Below are 21,187 nucleotides of genomic sequence, written 5' to 3' on the forward strand. Positions count from 1 at the left end.
CACCTCGCTAGTTGAGAGGGCTCGAGAGTGGTTTATAAGCTCTGCTGCGCCCACCCTCTCGAGCTCCTCTCAACTGCAGGCTTTCGGGCCTAACCGTTCTCTTTGCCTGTGGGGCCTACTGGGCCTTCTGCGGGCCTGAATCCTGGCCCATGGATGGGTTTCAAGTCGTATTCAGGCCGTGTTGGCCCAGTAGGTGGCATAATTTTTTTTCTTTGTTTTTTGTTTTCTCTTTTGCTTTATTTGTTTTGTTTTGTTTCTACTTACAACAAAAAACATATTTATTTTATTTCTAATTACTTATGTATTTTACTTTAATTATTTTATTTTTATTTATTTTACTGCTGCTATTTTTATTTAATTTATTAAGGTTTATTTATTTTAGTTACTATAGTTTATTTTATTAAGGTTTATTTATTTTATTAAGGTTTATTTATTTATTTACTATACAAAAATGAACATAGATGCGCCTATAGAGAAAATTCAACCTAAATTCATAATAAATTTCTATGAAATTCAAAGAAATTTACTGTGAATTTAGGTCAAATTCCCTGTATAAAGGCAGCTATTTTCACTTTGAGAGGAGCTCAACAAGGCAGAGAGGGACGGGCTTATAAACTGGTGTGAGCGCCCTTCGGTTGGCGAGGTGGGACTAAACACTGGCCGCAACTAGGACCAGCCCTTTAGTCCCGGTTTGTGGTATGAACCGGGACTAAAGGGTGGTGGGCCAGGAGCGTGGCCCATTGGTCCCGGTTTGTCCCACCAACCGGGACCAAAGGGGCCGGACGAACCGGGACCAATGCCCCGACGAGGCCCGGCAGGCCCCTGGCCGCACGAACCGGGACCAATGCTCACATTAGTCCCGGTTCGTGACTGAACCGGGACTAATGTGAATATTGCCTTGTGACCAAAGCCCAGTTTTCTACTAGTGATGGTTCAACGACCCTGCTGTCAGCAAAGTGCCACCTTTGGGCAAGAACGAGGCCCAGCCGGCTGGAACGGGGAAGAGAAGGCCACCGGCGGCTGCCAGCCAAGCTGCAGCCACCGTGCCATTTCTCGAACCGGGCTCGGGCAACCGTCACCACCCTCGAGATCGGATCTGGGCGGGCCAGCCGAAGCCGCTCCCCGTGAGCACATCCGCCACGTCGCCCAACGCACCACCGCCGCGCCGCCGCCACAGCCCATACGATCATTAAAAGTGGATCAGGTTCCACTATAAATGGTTTATGTCGACGTCCAGGCAGATTTCAGGGAAGGGTTGTGTGCCTTGGACATACAAGAATTATCGGCCAAGCCTCGTTCACAAACACTGTGTCTTGGTGTCATCTATGATCTCACACCACATGCATGTTCATAAAGATACTGTGGCGCACGGCATGCTTTATTTTGTTTGTCCTTGATACCTTTCTTGTTTCTTTTTTTTAGAATATTTTCATTTATATCACGAATCAACACAAAGAAGTTGACCCTTACAAGCACACTGAAACGTAAACATAAAGGACCATGAACACCCAGAGTACCCTAAGACAACCATAACACAAGAAGATCTCTGGAGCCCTGTGTCATCATCCCTGAATCTTGAGAGAAGGCCCCTGCAGCAGAAGGATCTGCAAAGTCGCAAGCAGGTCATCATCTTCGACCACGGTACAATTGCCGCCACGCTGCTTCCTCCTTTCTTGACACCAGCACTGAGAGGGCATGGACATCAATCCAACACACCTGCAACAACCGTCGCCATCTTTGGCTTTGAGTACCGCGAAAAGTGTCCCTTTCGGAAGGAAGAGAACTCGAGTCATCCGACCGGTCCAGCACCGCGGCCGGGCCATCCGCCCGGACAAAGCAGGATCTCCCACCAGCATCAGCGCAGAGGAAGGAGAAGAACAACATCAGCAAATTATACCAACAAGGAAGAAGGGTCTTCGTCTTCCTGCATCCATCGCCCATCTGAGGACCCAAACGGCCAGTGCCAATGGACCTCCAGCCACCATAGCCCGCGACCTTGACAAGATCCGGGGATCCCCAACCTCGCTGGCTCCTAGACGAAGGCAAAAGCCTCGCCTGACTGCGAACGGAGCCCGGAGAAACTTATTCCGACGCGACACCACCGCAACGGCCTCGGCAGCGTCTCCCTCAACCCTAACCCTACCACACACCCACCTAGCGAACAGACCCGAGGTTCCCCCTCCCTACCGCCGCCGGAGTGGCCGACGGAGAGAGAGAGAACCAGCGGTGTCACCGGCGGCGCGCAAGGGAACCCTCGTCGCCTCGCTTGATCGCCTCGTGCGATCCTACTTTTTTGGGGCGGTTCGCTCCTATCTAGACGAGGATCTGTGGGTAGTCTGGTAGATCGATATCTTTCTTGTTTCTGTAAAACAAGACTTGGTATCACTTGGCATATGTGGTAAGCTATCTGAAAGATAGAAAAGTAAACAAAGACTTGGTTGTGATGCTCAAGTGGCTGTCCTACCACGGACCTTTACTTTCATAAAATAAGAGCAGGGCCACATCTTATAGAGATTCGTTAATCAATCAATCGGCATCCGAAGCAGATGATCAAGTGTCTTTTTTTTTTCGGGGTATCAAGTGTCTTTTAGTGTGTGTTTGTTTGCGTGCTACTTGAGCAGTGGTTAGCACACAGGAGTATATAACCAATCTTAGAGCATTTCTAACCGAGCCCCAAAAATAGCGAAGTATCCGTCGAAGTAAGAGCATTTCTAACTGATCCCCTAGAAATAACGGAGTATCCGGCGGAGTAAACACTTAGTGGAGTATTTTTACTCCACTAAGTTTTCGCCGGACCTAACTAATCCCTTAGTGGAGTAAATTTTTTCATTTGCATTTTATTTTCGGCCACCGCCACATTTCTTGACTTCTTCATTTTATTCAATGACATTTTGATACATTTGAGTACATGATTCACCAATGCTTCGCTGCGAGAGCAAGACAAAAAAAAGAACCACAATTAGACACTTCAAAAGATATCCAATTTTCATAACTGCTCCCACCAGTTGGATCAATACCTTCTCCATCTCTTCATTGTTGATTCTCTTTATTGGCTTCTCGAGCTTGCACATTTCTTTCTTTTACAATTCCGAAGAATTTGACGTTGCTTTGCATCTAGGCTCATCTCCAGCCTCTATCTAGCAACAGGTGCGTGAGAATTTATCAAATTTCATGCTATCAATAGATCAATGTAATCCTCTTCCCAGTACCAAAACTTGCAAACATCCTACACACATATTTGAGCAAACAATGCGCTATCAAAATTGTGCTGAACCCGGTGAACAACCGAATCAAAAGAAGTACATACTCCATCTTTTTTGCACTTGAAGAACACCCATCCGGGATGTTTCGGCTTGGTAGAAACTCGGCGCACCACCTGCCACGGGCAGTCGTCGCACTTTATGACCGACAACTGTGAGCCCTTGAGCCGCTGGGCCAGCGCCAAGCCCGGGCAACGACCGGGCGTGTCATTGTTGGCAAAACCATCGACGGGAGAGATCCGACCGGCTAGAGGCGGAGTCAATAGTTGCATGTGGCGCGGGGGCGTTGCGGGGGCTGTGAGATCCTGTACCAGGCAAATTCATGGCAATGCGCAGTCGCTGGCGGTCGGAAGCGCCAAATCCGGCGCCGGCGGGAGCCGCAGATCTACCGATTGTGCGCTGGTGACGGGATGAGGGAGACACAAATCCGAGTGGTCAAGGAGCGTCCGCGGTGGAGGTTGGTGGCCGGCGAGAGGTGGGAGGGGCGGCGCCGGCGAAGATGCGGCGCGGAAGAGGTAGAGGAGAGGAAATTTTTTACTCAGCCACCGAGCGATGGAATAAATATAAAAAGACGTGGCGCGGCACATGTGTGGATAATTTATCCTTCACTAGCATCGGTTGGGGATCGGCTAGGTGCCGGTTGAAGGAGTAAAATTCGGAGCCTGGTTTGAGCCATTGAAGGTCCAGTCCTTGGAGCGTGCTGCCTAAAGACAAAAGCATCGGAATGATGCCAAAGAAGCTCCAACACACGGAAGAACAAAAGAATAAAACTTTGCTTGGCTTTTGCTTCAGAATGGTTCCTTTTTTCTCCCATATATACGATCCTGAAAAATGGATCATGTTCCAGCATCAATGGTTTATGTAGACGTCCAGACAGATTTCAGGGAAGGGTCATGTGTCTCGGACATAGATTGCGTCGGTGTCATCTACTCCCTCCGTCTCATAATATAAGAACGTTTTTAACACTACACTAGTGTTAAAAACGTTCTTATATTATGGGACGGAGGGAGTAGTAGTTATCTGGCATCGCATGTTGATAAAGATACGGTGGCACATGGCATGCTTTTATTTTATTTCTCCTTGATATCTTTCTTCTTTCTGTAAAACAAGACTTGGTACCACATGCACATGCATGGCATATGTGATAAGCTATCTCAAGGATACAAAAGTAAAATCGGTTGTGATTCTCGAGTCTGCAAGAAGCGTGGCTGTCCTACGACGATGGACCTTTACTTACTTTAATAAAAACAAGATGCGGGCCACCATCTTGTAGAGATTCGTTGATCAATCGATCGGGCCGGCATCCCAAGCAGGTGATCAAGTGTCCTTTTGTGTGTGTTTGTTTGCGTGCTATTCATAGATTAAAATAGCCCGCGAAATAGCCGCGATAGCTGCGCTATAGCTGTCCGGGAGCCTCGCTGCTACGCTATGGCTGCTGCCGCGAAATCCTTCACATATCTCTACTCTTAATGTCTCAGTTGGTAGTCCGCGTTTCGGGTTTAATTTCGTCCCACCTTTCATGGTTTTTTTTGATACCTCCTCCCACCTTCCACTTTCAAAAAAACCAACCAAAACCACGTCCACATAGTTCTCTCGCACGCCAGAAAAACGGACGAAATTAAACCTACGAAATTAAACCAGCGAAAAAAGTTCCGCTACTCGCACGAGCGAGCGAGCCAGCGAGCAGCGAGGCGCCCAGAGAGCCCTCGAGCGAGAACCCCGCTGTCGTCTCCCTCAGAAGCAGCCGCCCGCCGAATCAAATCGCGCTGCCAGCCTCGTCCGCCTCGCCGTGCCTGCGTCCCTCCCCGGACGTCGGCGACGATGGAGGGATCCACTGGCGCTGGCCAGGCCCCCGGCCGATGGACGCGCCGGATCGTCGCTCCTCTGGGCCAGCCCCTCCCGCCGCGCTGGATCACGTGGCAGCCTAGGTAACCCTAACCAGCCCCCGATCATCGCATCTCTCCCTGAATCCCTCCTCCTCCACGAGCCGTGCGGTGTGCTTCCCTCCCACACGCTGCTCCTCTCCCTCCCCAAATCAACATGGATCTCGCGCTGCTGGATCCCCTCCTCTCCCTCCCTGATTTGCCGTGAATCTTGTGCTGCGAGAGCTGCTCCTATCCCTTCCCTGGCCGCCATGGATCTCGCCAGGCACCATCGGAGGAAGCCCCACACCCAGGCTTGATGTGCTGGGGCTATACTATCATCTTTTGGATCTCATAGATCACTGAATTTATGTTCAGCATAAAAAAAGGCTGCTTGGCTGCACCAATTCCATGTAGCTAATAAACTATGAGACAACATTTTTTCGGAATCTCCAGCATTTGATTCATTTTCGGTGCTGTATGTGAAATAGTATGATTTATGGATACTGGGATGCATCAACGCAATTTTACAGCCTTAGTCTATAATCTGATTGATGATTGTTACATACATAAACTCCTGATTCTTCCATACAACAAAACAGTTCGTCAGTTGTTTTACTCGTGTATTCTCACATAGTATTTTTTTTTGAGTTACAAAAATAATGCATAACATGTTGATCACAATACTGTGCCAGCTTGTCAGAGATGGCAAAGCTGTTATATACAGGGTACGGCTCCGAGCTAGCCGATGCCTACTGTATCCAGTGTTCTGTTGCATCCGGTGCGACCTCAAAGAATACCTTCTTCTAGCTGGGCGTTGAGCGCCTCAGGGACGACGAGGTGCAGCGCCTGGGGTGGAAGCAGTTCAACTACACGATGAAGAAGTGAGTGAAGGGGTTAAGACGGTTGTGTTGTGCGTGCGCTGCTTGCTTGCTGGTGAGTGTCGCCTCTGTGACTAGGTGTTCTTTGCTGTCTATGCCCTCTGTAGTTTAAGGTGTTTGTTCTTTTAGCAGCCATTAAAATACTGCAATGTAAATGAATGTCTTCTCTATGTCTACAGCATGCACTTGAAGTATAGAACTAATGGCAGTGTTTTGTCTATACAATATATTAGTATGTTATACATGTTTTTGATTCTAAGTGTATTATAAATTAGTATAGACTATCTATCATCCTTTCATTCAGTTTTTGCAGAGAAGTTCCGTTGCCTTGCAAATGTTAAAAAACTTAAATACAGTGAATGATTGTGTTTTCAGATGGGAAACGCCATTTCCAGTAATAGTTGGACAACCTCAAAAGAATTGCTCGAGTAACATGTTTCCAAGCAGCATACTCCATAATCTTTCAAATTATAGGCAAAGTTATACAAGAAACACTGACCTAGGAGTTAGTGTAGTACTTTGTTCATCATTCCATAATTTCTTTGCACCTAGACGTGGATCCTAATGGCTTACTAAGATCTTAATTTTCCATCATGGTGGTTTGAGTTTGTTGCCTGCGCTTATTACTAGGAAATGAAGCTCTCAGCCTGGTTCTAACAAACTTAACTGAACTTCTGCACACGAGATAAATAAATACAGTGTATTAAGATGTTAAGAGTCCTTATACTGATATTTTATTTAGTTCTTTTTATTCAAGGATACATTAATTAAGTTTCAAAGTTAATTGTCATTTTTAGTAAATTGGTGTGTGGTAGCATTCTTTAGGTAGTTGATTACGTCACTTGAATCTTTGCAGCTGTTGCATATAGCTTGTGGCTGTGGTTGTCCAGCCGGGTTATCTCTGGCTGCAGAATCATCAAAGAAAGGATCCACTGCTGGTCTCATTGGCCTTGATCTTCCATTCACAAGCAATTAATGTTTATGGGAGCACGAATTCAAAGTAGCACATTTTCGCGGCTGTGAAATGCAGCAACATGTTTGGATAGCTGACCAAAAAGGATCTCACTGAAAAACTGAAATATTTAAGTAACACGTCAACGACGGCTGCGTCCTGCGTGTTGGGAAGGCGGCGGCGACGGATGGTGTGCAGGATGCGGCCTTTTTTGTGTATAGCTCTCTAAACTTGACAGTTGAGTTTCTTTTTGGTCATGTTAAAACTGAGTTTCTGTTAGTTCAGTTTGCACAAGCGGCCATAGTGCGGACCATCAGGAGACAGGGGCACACAAGCACCAGCACGGCAGCACCACCATCAGAACACACCAGACGGCTCGCATAGGGAATACTTCAAGATGGACACTGGTGGTACAACATGGCTTACTATCATCTGTTTACACATGGCTAATTTGACGGAATAGCTTTGGCCATCTTTGATATATGTTACTCCTACTACAGATTTCGCTCCCTCGTCTCCAAGAAATTCCCTACTAGCTACACTTGACATGAGAGTCCAATTTGAATTCCCAATGAGAGGAAAGCTATGATTCGTTCGCTCCACTTTTAGCTTTGTATCTCCTCCTGAAGACATCCTCCCTGAACTACTTGATTTCAGCCATCAGGTCCAGGCTTCTACTGAATGGTGTCCTCTGTCTCCAGCGCCCATTTCCGCTTAGCGAGTTGTTGGATTGCATCCTACTTCTTATTTTCCTCCTGCACACCGTCTCCCTTTGTGTCGTCAATCACGTACTATAACATTTGACAAATAGTATGTGTTGTGTTGGTGTCAGCATGCCAGCACTACATGAATGATCCCACTGCTGCAGACTTCAGCCAATACTGGCCGGCTATGTTTACAAACAGAAATGAATTATTCAGAGAAGAGGAGCAGACGTGCTGCAAAATTTACCTCAAGGTGGTGAATCAGCAAATCGAGGGACTTATTTTTTGGTGGGGCCAGCAGGGTATCCCATTACCTTAATTTCCTCTTCAGTGTGCTGACTCCGATCTCCAGAGTCATGGTTGCTTCTTTCTTAGTCTGTTTAAATCGGTTATTTCTTTCAATATGCACTCTCACAATCATATACTTTTTCTGTTCTTGATGGTACAGGGAATGAATGAAACAATGTCTTCTCATCAAGGAAAAGACTTGTGTTCTCCTTATAGAACATAATTTATTATGTGAGGCATTTGCCATTACAACATCTTGTCCAGGGTATGATTTTTCTTCCACTAAACTGAACTGCCTCGCATACAATTGTATGTAATACCCCCTTTTCCAAAAATAAATGACATCCTATGGGTAAAATAGTTATGCTGAACCATGGTGCCGTCATACAAACAGTGTAGATTTCAGAGCTAGCGTATACTTCCTAGATGTTGAGTAATTGTTTGTAACTTGCTTATAGACCTCAGTAGTTTAGTTGTTTGTAACTTTGCTCACATACTTCAGTAGTTTGGTGTGAAAAATGAAAGGGTATCTAGAAAAGTATTGGGTTAGTGCTACCGATGACATTTGAAATAAGTAAATAAACACACAAGGTTTGAATTTTATTTATTTTTAGTTTTCCAGATAATGTGGTTCATGCTGATGTGATCAGAGACATTATGATTGATGCTACATCCTCTCTTTGTCCATAGATCTAGGTTTTTACACATCGCTGGTACTTGTTATATTGTTTGGATCTGACTGTTCTGCGTAATCACCAAAATTAACTGTGACCAGAATCCATGCGGGAAACATGCAGTGTACAGAGAAATCAGGTCAGCTACCTTGCCTTTGGAATTTTTGAGAAAGTGAATAGAGGATGTAACAAACCAACCCATGATCTTGCAGCGCTTTCACAGGCTGATAGGAGAAATTTTTGGGTGGGGCCTGCATGTTTCGAGAGAATTGTCGTGTCATAGTGCTAACTAGGAAAATGTTGAGGAGGTCCTGTTGCGTCCCATGTTCAATATAAGGTAAAAGAAATAATAAACTCCTGGTTCTACCAAATGTGTGAACTTAAAATGAAATCACGCGTATGACGCCACTATACTATATTGTATTGTTCTATCAAGAAAAACACCCTCCATTTGGAGGGAATAAATCTCTTACAAATACCAATGAAACATGGCCAAGCAAGAGCAAGCTATTATTTTTTAAGTACCAAATGCTTTCTCCTCTTTTACAACCGGTTGTGAGAACATATATTGCCGAACTGAAATTTTTGTATTGTTTTTAACATATGTGAACTGGGTGGTCATTTTAGATCTAAGACATTAGTCATATATTTAAACTACAAAATGTAGTTCTATTCTCCAAACAAAGGGGACAAGATATATGTCCATATTACAATTTCTGTAATTTTTGTAAAAAAATGTGAACTGGGCGATCATTTATATCCAAGACATTAGTCATACATATGTTACATTCAAATCAATTTTTGTACTTTGTCAAGGGATATAAATATAAAATATGAAACGTTTAGCCATGTGATCAAAGTAGATTTTGTCCGAACCGATCTAATTCTGGAAATTATCTGTTGTTTGAAATATAAATATTTAAATCAATACGAAATTAAATATTTACATTCATATATTTGGTTAGTATGTGAATCAACTAACCAATCAGCTACCAAAAATTACAGGGGGTGTTAAAAGGGACTCGAAGCATTTTCATGTGTCGATGGCACGAGAGATCCTCCCGATACTCTCCTCAAGGTTGACCCAACTAGATCCTGATGCGCCAGCGGCACGGGTGGTCAGGCCTGAGCAGCGAGCTCTTCTGCCCCCTCCTCATTGGATCGGCGGCCAGGGAGGCCAGATCGCGTGGCACGAGAGAAGGCTCATGTGTGAGGAAGGGGAGCAGCAACATGCGTCGATTGGGGAAGGGAGGAGCAACGGGTGCCACTGAAGGGAGGGGAGCAGCGGCAAGCGCGGAGGGAGGGGAGCACGGGAGCCCCAAGGGAGGCGGAGCAGCGGCAGGTGGCGTGGAGGTTGGAGATCTTGGTGAGGACGGCGCGACGCGAGGTCATGGTGGCATGTGTCGGAGCAGTGGTAGGTGGCGTGTGCAGGTAAATAGCAACATCACTACCTCTTTTATTATGTGCATATTACATTTTGAATATTTCAAGTAACCAGATGGACGTGAACATATACACATAATCCACTTTCCGGTTGAAGCTTATTTTCTTGCATGAGTGGTGAAGAAAATGAGTGACAAGGATGATGAGAATAAAGGGAGTGCAATGTGGTTATTGAAGAAGGGCAAGGAAGAGGAAGACACATGTTAGTCGGGTGAAGTCAGCAGCGATCGCTATCAGTGATGTTATTGGCCAAATAGGTTGTCTAAACATTTTGCTAGGTCTCCCTCAGGGATGATGGTGTAACCTTGTTTCAAGTAGATAAACAGAAGTGGGCTAAAAGAGTGTCATATTACAACAGATCAGTTGGTGTGAAACTAGATGTTGGACTAATACGTGATGTAATGGGCATGAATGCATTCTTTTGAGGATTGGTGGTTGCAGCAGCGCCTGATCATGGTTATAAATCTTTTTGCTGCTAAAAAGACGTTGTCCCTTGGAGAAATATATGATAGGGCCTGATTGGAGTTTATCATAACTGGTAAGTATGGATACTTAATTTTCTTATCTTATACAAATTACATAGGATTCCATTTCCTTGCTTGCTTGTGAGTATATTATGGCAACAAAACACACCGCAGATTTTGCTTTTACTTTTCCATATTAACACTGAAAAGATGACCCACAAAGACACATAAATAACTACTCCCTCCGTTCCTAAATATTTGTCTTTCTAGAAGTTTCAAATGATGACTACATACGGAACAAAATGAGTGAATCTACACTCTAAAATATGTCTATATACATCCATATGTGGTGACCATTTGAAATCTCTAGAAAGACAAATATTTAGGAACGGAGGGAGTAGATTAAAGGGTGGACATATAAGTTTGAGACCTGGTTATGGCCGCCGTACTCGGGGAAGGTGCGATGCTGTGATGAGCAGCAGGTTGCATCGTCATGGTGGTCACCCTCAGCTACGATAGAGTGCACACCTTGGCACCGGGAATCGGCCTGGGATGCCGTGGAGGGAAGAGGAGGGGGCGGGCAACGACTTGTCAACAAAATATAACAAACCCTAACAAGTCATTTGTACTAAAACTTGGGATACGACTCACTATAATAAAAAGCATGATGACACTCACTCTGACTAAAAGTGATCACCTGCTTGCATCTAGCAGCTGATCAATGTATATAAGCCATTTATTTTTATTATATGTTCACTTGTAGATCAGAGAGAAAATCCGATGGCTTCGGATGATGCTTTGAAAATGTCGATTGACAAAGTCACAGACGTAACTAACCGAGCGGACTGAAAACTAATCGAAATTTTAGAATTAGAAGGGATGCATAAAAATAAATGTTCTTTACATATACTATATATTGCATGCGATAATACAGAAGATGTATTTCTGTATATGTTTATTTTGCAGATTATGAGAGAGATGGAGGTGGATTATGTGGACGCTCAAAAAGATCCATTGGCAAGGGTCCTAACGATATCGTTGGAAGGGGATGCAACCAGAAAAAAGAGTTCAAAAGCCCGTAGCAACGCATGTGCCTGAGATTGTGGCACGGTTTAGAGGGTTGGCCTGCGGCGGAGGCGGCGACTGGGGTAGGGGGCGATGACCAAAATATTTCAAAAGCCCGTGGCAACGCACGGGCATTATACTAGTCCCTATAAATGGCTCAACAATCAACAAATCCCACCAGAATCATCTCCCCCACCAGAAAAATTTCCGCTATTTGCCGCGATTGCCCGCTACGGCGGCCGCTATAGCTGCTGGGAGAGGCCGCCGCGAAATCGTTTCTCCCGCGATTTTAGTCTATGGTGCTACTACTTGAGCAGTGGTTAGCACTGCTCAATTGAGGGTCCAGTCCAGTCCATTGAGCGTGCTGCCTAAAGGCAAAAGCATCATAAAAGCAGTGGATAAAAGCAATCGAACGAGCTGTATTCGACCCAGCTGCTCCGATGGCAAGCGCAAGCGCAATGGGTCCTGCTGCTATGTTGAACAAAGAGCATACTCAAAGCAGCAGCAAGCCGAATGAGGAGTTTCAACATCTACATCGCCCTGAGCTGCTCATTGCCGTGGCGCGTGGCGACTTCAATGAAATTAAGCGCCTTCTTTTTCTTCTTCTTCTTCTTCTTCTTCACAAGGAAGGGGAAGGGGAAGGGGAAGATGAAGATGCAGCGCACCAGCCGGTGGAACTTGTCCTCCATGTCGACGAGAAAATCACCGGCATCAAGGATACCGTCGTGGCCGACATCACCGGTGCAGGCCATGTGGCGGCGTCTAGTGGAGACGCCGATCAATTCTTAAAGTGCGCAACGCTGATCGCCGACGAAGCCAGTCACCTCCTCGGCGCCCGCAACCGGAAGGGCGACACCCCCCCGCACTGCGCCGCCCGGTTCGGGAATGCTAGGATGGTCTCTCATCTCTTGGCTCTGGCAAGAGCCACTGGAAATGATGATGAGAGGGTGAAGGTGATCCTAAGAGTCCAGAACAACAAGCAAGAGACGGTGCTGCACGAAGCCGTCCGTTTGGAAGCCATGGAAATAATCGACCCACAGCTAGCTCGTTTTCCGCTGACCGCCCTTGTACTTGGCCCTCTCGCTGGGTCACAGGGACATTGCCCGGCTGCTCTTTGAGACAGACAACGAGCTGTCTTACTCTGGACCCGACGGCCAGAATGCCTTCCACGCAGCTATTCTGGGGAGGCTGGGCAAAGCTACGTCTTCAATCAATTTATTTTCTACCCATGCTTGTTTTGCCATATTTATTTATACAGTTAGGGCACTACTAATACTCATATATACTAGCTAGGTGTTTAATTAGATTTCAAGAGTGTATCTTTTTTTCTTTCTTTTTTGCGGGAAGAGTCTAATTTTTCTAGTACTACAGTCCTCTCTTCATTTCAAATTACTTGTCGCGCAAATGGATGAATTATGCCCCACTTCACACGAGACACGATCTTATGTTTCTTCCTCTACATACAAGTGCTTGATTGTGTATCCGACAAAATAATTCTGGTTGCTAGCTTTGAATACGCATGCATGCATGCATGCATGCCTCACTTCACATGTGACAAGGTTTTGTGTTTCTTGATGTACCACAAGTCTAAAGTTATGAAAATCATGAAAACAAATATGTGAACATGTATTACTGTTCCGTGTAGCGCCTCGTAAAGTTCTGTGAGATTTTTATTTTTTTGGGCGAGAAGGCAAAGGCATACTGTATTAAAATTTCAAAGGTTCGTGAGAGTTGTTTTCACTATATTTTACCAGTTGTGCAAAAACAGAAAATTGATATTACTATTTTTAAATTGGTGCAATTTGTCACTTGGCTTCTCTTTCTCATCCTGTTTAATGCATTTTTGGTGAAATTTTGCATACATGTCACACGTTACCATATGCAGTAAATCCTTGGTCGTAGGTTCTAAATTCCAAAGTTTGGAAAGAGGAAGTAGTAAACAGGCTCAGACCTGTGAATTGGAGAAGAAACATGCATGCAAGGCAGAGGAGAGTAGCCTTACATCCGCCACATTGGACTCCGATATCCCAAACCCGCCCAAAATCGAGTCACATTTGGACAATCCACTCACTATTCCCATGCAAAAGAACGCCCACCCTTCCGCCCACCACCGCCGCGATAGATCCGCAAGAGCTCAGGGTGGACACGGTCCGGGCCGGGCTGGTCCCTGACCGAGCTACTGTTTGGACAGGCTGCCGGCGGTCCGGACCGGAGCGGACCGAGCAGTGCCGCGGTTCTCTTTTCAGGTACCGGACCGGCGGGTGTAAAGCTCGGTGCGGACCGACAGGCTCGGCGGTCCCTGCGATGGCCAGTCACTGCCATGTGGGGCCAACATGTCAGAGAGGTGGTGGGAGAAGTAGCACGGTGGCCGGAGCCGGAGAAGATGCACCCGATGCTTGCGGTTGACGGGCGACGCTACGGAGGAGATGCGCCTCATGCTTGTGGTGGTCGGACGACGAGATGGAAGCTCCCCGCGTCGATGGCTGCTACTTCTTGAGCTTGCGTTGATTTTTCTATTGAAGAGAAAAGGGTGATGCAACAAAGTAGAGATAAGTATCTCCCTCAGTTAAGAATCAAGGTATCAATTCAGTAAAAGAAACACCCAAATCTCCAATAGATGCACCTGCACAAACTAACAAACACTCGCACACAACGCGAAAAAAGGGGTTGTCAATCCCTTCACGGTCACTAGCAAGAGTGAGATATGATAGAGATAGGTATAAAAGATAAGTAAAATTATAAAATAAAGTAAAGGTAGATAAATTGCAGCAAGGTATTTTTCGTTTTTTGATTTTATAGATCTGAAAATAATATGATGGTAAGTAGACCCGGGGGCCATAGGTTTCATTACAGACTTCTCTCTTGAAAGAAACATACGGTGGGTGAACAAATTACTGTTGAACAATTGATAGAAAAACGCATAGTTATGACGATATCCAAGGCAATGATCATGAATATAGGCATCACGTCCGTGACAAGCAGACCGACTCCTGCCTGCATCTACTATTATTACTCCACACATCGACCGCTATCTAGCATGCATCTAGTGTATTAATTTAACAAGAACAGAGTAACGCTTTAAGCAAGATGACATGATGTAGAGGGATATATCCAAAATAATATGGTAAAAAACCCATCTGAATATTTATACATAGAAACTTAGTGTAAAATATACATAAAATGCTATTTTCCTGGTCTTATGACCTATATTTTTGTTTTCCTATGCCAAATTTTACGTAATGAAGTCATATGAATGTAACTATTTGTATTCCAAATGTAATTTGTTAATGAAAAGATCGAAAGATTACTTTGGGTGACGAATAACTTATTCTGCACCCAGGGTGACGAATAGTCAGTTTATATATAGACACACACACACACACTTATTGTGATATATAGTTAACTCATATTTTTTTTAGCCAAATTCTTGTTAGGTTCTAATTCCAAGGGGGGCTAACATATTTGGATAGAGGGAGTAGTAAAATTGCTAGTCTTTGGTCATATATAGATTTTATCTTGGGCTGACAGTGATAGCTAACAATTGCAGAGGCAATTAAAATGCTATTGGAAAGTAAGAAATATCTTATCAAACAAGCAGACCAATCCACCGGTCGGACACCTCTTCACTATGCAGCATTATTCGGGGAGACGGAGGTGACCGAGTTGCTACTCGAAGCTGATCCGTCTTCAGCGTATCTGCCAGACAGCAAAGGGTCGTTTCCCATACATGTCGCTGCATCAAACGGCCAACCTGATAATGTTTACTATGCCAAGCTACGTGATGGCAAAGGCAGGACATTCCTGCATGTCGCTGCCGAGGCAGAGAGGTTCGGCGTCGTCTTGTTGGCTTGCCAAGAGCAGGGAAAGATGGCATCGTCGGTGATGAACATGCAAGACGACGATGGGAACACTGCACTGCACCTCGCCATGCCTGGGGGCTACCGAGCAGATGACCATAAAGAGGGCGGCGCACCGACGCTTGCGGGGGAATACTTCTTCGACTGGCATTCATCTGCTCTTCACTATCCATGCTCTTTCTCATGTATGCAGGGGTGGGTTCAAACGTGAAAAGACGCACTTGGTCCTTGTTATTCTCCGCAAAATTCCTGGCTCATTCAGCTAGCTAGGAGCCTCAGCGCCGCCTTCATCTTCGGGATGTACTCGATCCTGGCTCCGGTCCAACATGCCAAGGCCATGTATCCTTGTACAATCACGGTTCTCCCCCTGGTGGTGGTGGAAGGCTTTTGGTCCACCATGACGGTGGGAATGGTATACAGCGACAAAGTGCTGATGGTGAGGAGGTTTGGAAGTCGGGCAAGGAAGTGGAGTCTTGCATGGGCGGTCCTAGTGACGCTGATATTCCAATTCTGGCCATACATTTTCATCGCGGCTATATCTCATTAACCTACATATTCCACTAGTATCTGGATACCAATTTGTTGGCTGCATACAATATATATTGTCACTACCAAATTATTGTTATTCTACTAAGCAATTGCCCATGCATTTCACCGTTGACATAAATATTCTAGTGAGTTCATATGATTCGTGTGTTGCTACAGGGTAAGATATAGAAAACAAAGACATACATAGACTGATTAATTGGGTTTCATATTTTGTAAAGATTGGCGAGTAATGTGCATGGGATGTTTGGCCACATCAAACCATAAAAGCTTGTTTTCCTCTCCTGATTTTTCGCTATGTGAAGGCCGGTGTTCAACCCTCCTGTAACTAAATCAAATGATAAAATTATCATCTAGCAGATCTAAATAGTTTTTTTTTAATCTATAAATGTGGCCGTATGCATTGTTCTGATGCAGAGGCCGGGGAGTCCCCCTTTTCGAAAAAAAAAGATCTAAATAGTTTATTTGCAATGAGCAGGTTCTTCCACACTTTTGCTGCTCCTCTGCATGAGCTCCCAATTGACATTGACAACACGCTAGTCCTCCTTCTCTCGCGGGTAGTGTGCTTTGTCTTCCTCACTGAGTGTTGAGGTCTTTTTTCTTATGATCTAAAATGATTCCTGCTAAAACATAGATATTCCATCCAGATGAAGTACTTTATGACGTAAAACTACAATATCATCATCAATGTCAATTTAGAATGAGTCCTGGATTCTGTTGGTTTTGATCATTGAGACACATATTTGTTGTAGCTCTGATGCAACTCGGAATTACTTGGTTGTTTTGACTAGGGATGGTGGATTAAGAGAGGCTCAAGGTTTACACTTTCAGTTTCAGAAAAAATAATCAGCACCAACCGAAATCACCGAAATTCAGTGATTTCAGTTTGCGTTTCAGCCAAAAGGCAGAAATATTCACTTGAATTCAATTATATTTTAAAAAATTAAAAATGTTTTTGAAAAAAAATTGAATTTATGTGTACTAATGAAATTACTGAAATATTTTGGCTGAAAGGTAAATATTTCAATGGCTGCCGAAATTAGTGAAGTTCAGTGAATTTCATGGAAATCTCACTGAAAGTGAAAACCAATGGAGATGAGGTTTCGGGGTTGAGAGATAGTTCAGAGCAGTCGAACAATGCTACTTGACTCGATTCAAAATCATTGTCCAAGGTGCAGCTCACGCAAGTAACCCAACGAAAAAGGCATCACATTTCGAGAGGTGGAACTTGCGAAAGAATCCTAATATGTGCAAGTGCGTTAATGGAAAACTAACCATTTTGAAATTGGCTTTTAGACGCAATTTGAGTACTCTTTGATTATATATGAAATTACCAATGATGATAACATACAATAAGTGCACAAAATGAAAATCACAGTGCACCCATCGTCGTTTTGATCGGCGATTCTTCTTTGGTTTTCCGATCTAAGATCGTTGAGTCGCCCATCGCCGTTCATCACAGTGCGCCTCTACACCGTCGACATCTTCGTGGTCTAAACCTGGATCGGTTGCCACACGGCGACGGGCTACACGCACGTCGCGCGTCCGATGCGCTGGTACGTCGGCCGCTCGCGATGTCCTTTGCTTGCTAGCCTCTCATCCTCGCCACATGCCCGCGACCATCCAGGCGCCTCGCGCGGGCGTGGTTTGCTGCTCGAGCATCTTCGTTGGCCAACCTTCCACACGACCACACCACGTGGCCTCGTCCCGTGCATGGTTGTGCACGTTTTTTTTAATACAACGCAAGCGCTCATATAAACGCGCATACACTTATCCCTATGAACGCACACATGCACACCCTATCCCTATGAGCACTTTCGAAAGACTGAGCCGGCATATCATCTTAAAATTTACGAAGTCAACGTAGGCACCTCGTTGTCGATGGGAACATCTCCTCCCACTGAATGCGCATCGCCGGAAATCCTGAAATAAATGCGAGCACCAGGATTTGAACCTTGATAGGCTGGGAATACCACAGTCCCTCTAACCATCCAACAACAAGTTGGTTCGCCATGGCTGTGCACGTTGGTGCTTGTGAATTGGTGGTGTTAGCTGCTTGTACATGCATGTTGCGTCTAGGGTGGGACGGAGGTTGTTTCTGTGCATGCACCGAATTTCACTAAGCTCGTCAAGTGTCTGCGCATCTCCATTAATCGAGCAACGGGATGCTGCTGCGACGCCTGCAGCATCGTCGTCTTGTGGTGTTCCCCGCGGCTGCGTCGACCCACGTGCTGCCGCTGCGTCGTTCTTTGGGTCGTAGTGCCGCAGCCGACAGTCAACCGCCACCCCGTGGCCGTCCGCTCCAGGCCGTTCTCGTGGCTGCACCGACCCTCGCGCTGCCACATTACGTGGCACGCGGTCCCTACCGCCACCCTGAGGTCTTCCCTGCCGTCGTCCCGACCCGTGCGCTGCCGTTGCGTCGCTCATTCGGGCCGTAGCGTCACGGCACGCGGTCCACTTTGCCGTCGACGCGCGTCGACTTCTGTGTGGTATGCGCCGCGCCGCCTTCCTAGGAGCGGGAACGCCACCGTCCGCGCTGGTCTTCGTCACGCCGTTGGGTTCTTTCTTGCCTACTTCGAGCACCGTCGCCAGACTCCTAACCTAGCCGCCGCCGCAGCCTCCTCCTCAGGCCGCTGCCGCCGCTCATCTTCCCGGTCCACGACGACTACGTCGACACCGGCCACCCCGACTCAACATCAACCACGGCGTCCCTCGCACGGCAACTGCTGGAATTTTCTCGATTTATGGGCCAGCCCAACAACAATTTCAGAAATTCCTAATAAATCCTAGAGGCCCACTTAGCCCATTCGTGCAAGGCATGGGCACTACTAAAATTTAGTCCCACATTGCTAGTTTAGAGGGAATTGGACCTCTTTATAAGGGAGGTTCTTTCCCCACATGTATGAGCATGAGAACAAGAGGGACATCCACGCTCGCTCCTCCTCCGCCGCCCGCCTCGTCACGACGCGCCGCGCCGCGGGTTGCGGGAATGAGCCGAGCCAATGTCTAAATTGAAACCTTTTCTGTAGTGGACACTGAATCCGAACGGCTCGCCTCTTGGGCTGAAGTCCGTTCAATTCATCTCCCTCTTTTGCTTCATCTCCCGTCGTTGGCCTCTCGCCTCCTTCTCTTGCGCCTATAAAAGGGAGGTCGCTCCTCTCAGAGAGATGCACCAGAACTTCTTCTTCCTCTCGCTACCGGTTCCAATGTCTGAGCTGCTGTTGTCCTCCTCATCCCGGCTTGTGGCGTGCACCGCGAGTCGGGACAGTAGGCCTCCAAAACCGCACATCTTTGAGTCCTGTACGGGAGAAGGGTGATAAGGTTTTTGGGGAGCGCTCAGCACGACTACTGACATCTTCGTCACGGACGTCCCGGACTCCGACGACTACTTCCCCAACGACGACTTCTTCCCCGACGTTGACAACCTCCTCGACGACATGGCTGGCGAGGACACCGAACCCAAGACCGGTGCTTCTGCTCCCGTTCCGTACATTCTCATACTCTTTCTATTAGAGGTCCTGCCACAGTTCCTTATTCTAGTGTTTGCCCTAGATATGTTAGGTTCTACTTCATATATGCAACTTGTCCTACTGTCTGCTCTACATATGTTTGGTTACAATTCATATATGCAGATGCTATTTACCTTCTCTCTGTCAGATCGCATGACTTGTTTTATCTCTGCTATATTAGTCATGATTTATGTAGTATTTCTGTTAATAAAATCATTTGGTAAATTGCTCATATTTCCGACAATCCAAAAACCTTATTATAGGCAATTTACCCCGAGTGGTTTTGCTGCTTCCATGAGACCTCCTATGTTTGAGGGTATCCACTATAAGAGGTGGCGCGTGAGAGCCGTTCTACGGTTTCAAACCATGAGCTGCTATGATGCCACTCTTGTCAAACCTGAAGGAGAATACGATGCTCAACATGAACAAGCTTTTCAGAAAATGGATACCCTGTTTAAGGCTGTTCTCTTGAGTGTTCTTGGTGTGAACATAGTTGATGCTTATGCATCAATTGATGATGGAAAAGATATGTGGGACGCACTTGAGGCCAAGTTTGGGGTTCGGATGCTGGCACTGAGTTGTACATCATGGAGCAATTCTATGATTACAGGATGACTGAAGAGCGCTCCGTGGTTGAGCAAGCTCATGAGATACAATCATTTTCTAGAGAACTTGAGCACTTTAATTGTATGCTACCGGACAAGTTCGTTGCCGGAGGCATTATCACTAAGCTTCCTCCCATGTGGAGGAACTTTGCTACCTTACTGAAGCATAAGAGGCAGGAGTTTTTCGTTCCGTATCTCATCCGTACTCTTGATGTGGAAGAAAAGGCGAGAGCAAAGGAAAACCGTGCTCGAGGTATTGAGGGAGGTTCTAGTACCAATCTGGCACAGAAGAAAAACTTCCAGCCCCACAAGTCCAAGAACAAGGGCAAGTTTGATGGAAAGCAAAGTTTGATGGGAAGAACAAGGCTGTACAGCACACGAACTTTAAGGAGAAGAATGACAAGAAGAAAGGTGTTTTTCATGTGTGTGGAGATCATGATCATTGGGCTCCTAGTTGCCCTAATCGCTATGACAAGCGTTATCTTGGGAAAGGTGGCAAGACCGCTAATGTTGTCATTGGAGACACTGACATGAACAATGCTGGGTATGGTATATTTCCCACTATTCTTTCAGTATGTCATTCCCTGATTGGTTAATTGACACGGGTGCTAATTTGCATGTATGTGGTGATATTTCAAGTGCTTCTGTTCGTGGTGTTGGCACGGTCAATCTGAAGTTTACTTCGGGGAAGATCGTGTGGCTGAAGAACGTGCATTATGCCCCCTCCGTTAATATAAATCTTGTTAGCGGATCTCTTCTGTGTAGAGATGGCCACAAGCATATCTTTGAATCGAATAAATTTGTAGTATTCAAGTATGGAACCTTTGTTGGTAAAGGCTATGAGTCAGGAGGCCTGTTTCGTTTATCCTTATCAGATATTTGCAATAAAGTTGTTAATCATGTTTGCAACAATAGTGAATCAAATGTGTGGCATTCACGTCTTTGTCATGTTAACTTTGGTTGCATGTCGCGACTAGCGAAGTTGAACTTAATCCCTAGTTTCACCACTATCAAGGGATCTAAGTGTCAAGTGTGTGTGCAAGCTAAGCAACCTCGTAAGTCTCATCTGACTGCAGA

General features: G+C 45.7%; 2 long non-coding RNA genes and 1 pseudogene across 2 annotated transcripts; all 3 read left to right on the forward strand.

Annotated features, from left to right (window-relative positions):
• The first annotated feature begins 4,941 nt into the window (after window positions 1-4,941).
• On the forward strand, window positions 4,942-8,101 carry LOC123168538 (uncharacterized). The gene is made up of 3 exons (XR_006484395.1): window positions 4,942-5,188; window positions 5,818-6,058; window positions 6,860-8,101. It is a non-coding gene; the product is annotated as an uncharacterized lncRNA (long non-coding RNA).
• Window positions 8,102-8,111: 10 nt separating this feature from the next.
• On the forward strand, window positions 8,112-10,454 carry LOC123168537 (uncharacterized). Its single transcript, XR_006484394.1, has 3 exons — window positions 8,112-8,760; window positions 8,834-8,958; window positions 9,627-10,454. It is a non-coding gene; the product is annotated as an uncharacterized lncRNA (long non-coding RNA).
• A 1,597-nt stretch (window positions 10,455-12,051) lies between these two features.
• On the forward strand, window positions 12,052-15,661 carry LOC123166327 (inversin-B-like; annotated as a pseudogene).
• The last annotated feature ends 5,526 nt before the right edge of the window (window positions 15,662-21,187 follow it).

Source organism: Triticum aestivum, chromosome 7D (genome assembly GCF_018294505.1).
Source record: "Triticum aestivum cultivar Chinese Spring chromosome 7D, IWGSC CS RefSeq v2.1, whole genome shotgun sequence".
Classification (NCBI taxonomy): Eukaryota; Viridiplantae; Streptophyta; class Magnoliopsida; order Poales; family Poaceae; genus Triticum; species Triticum aestivum.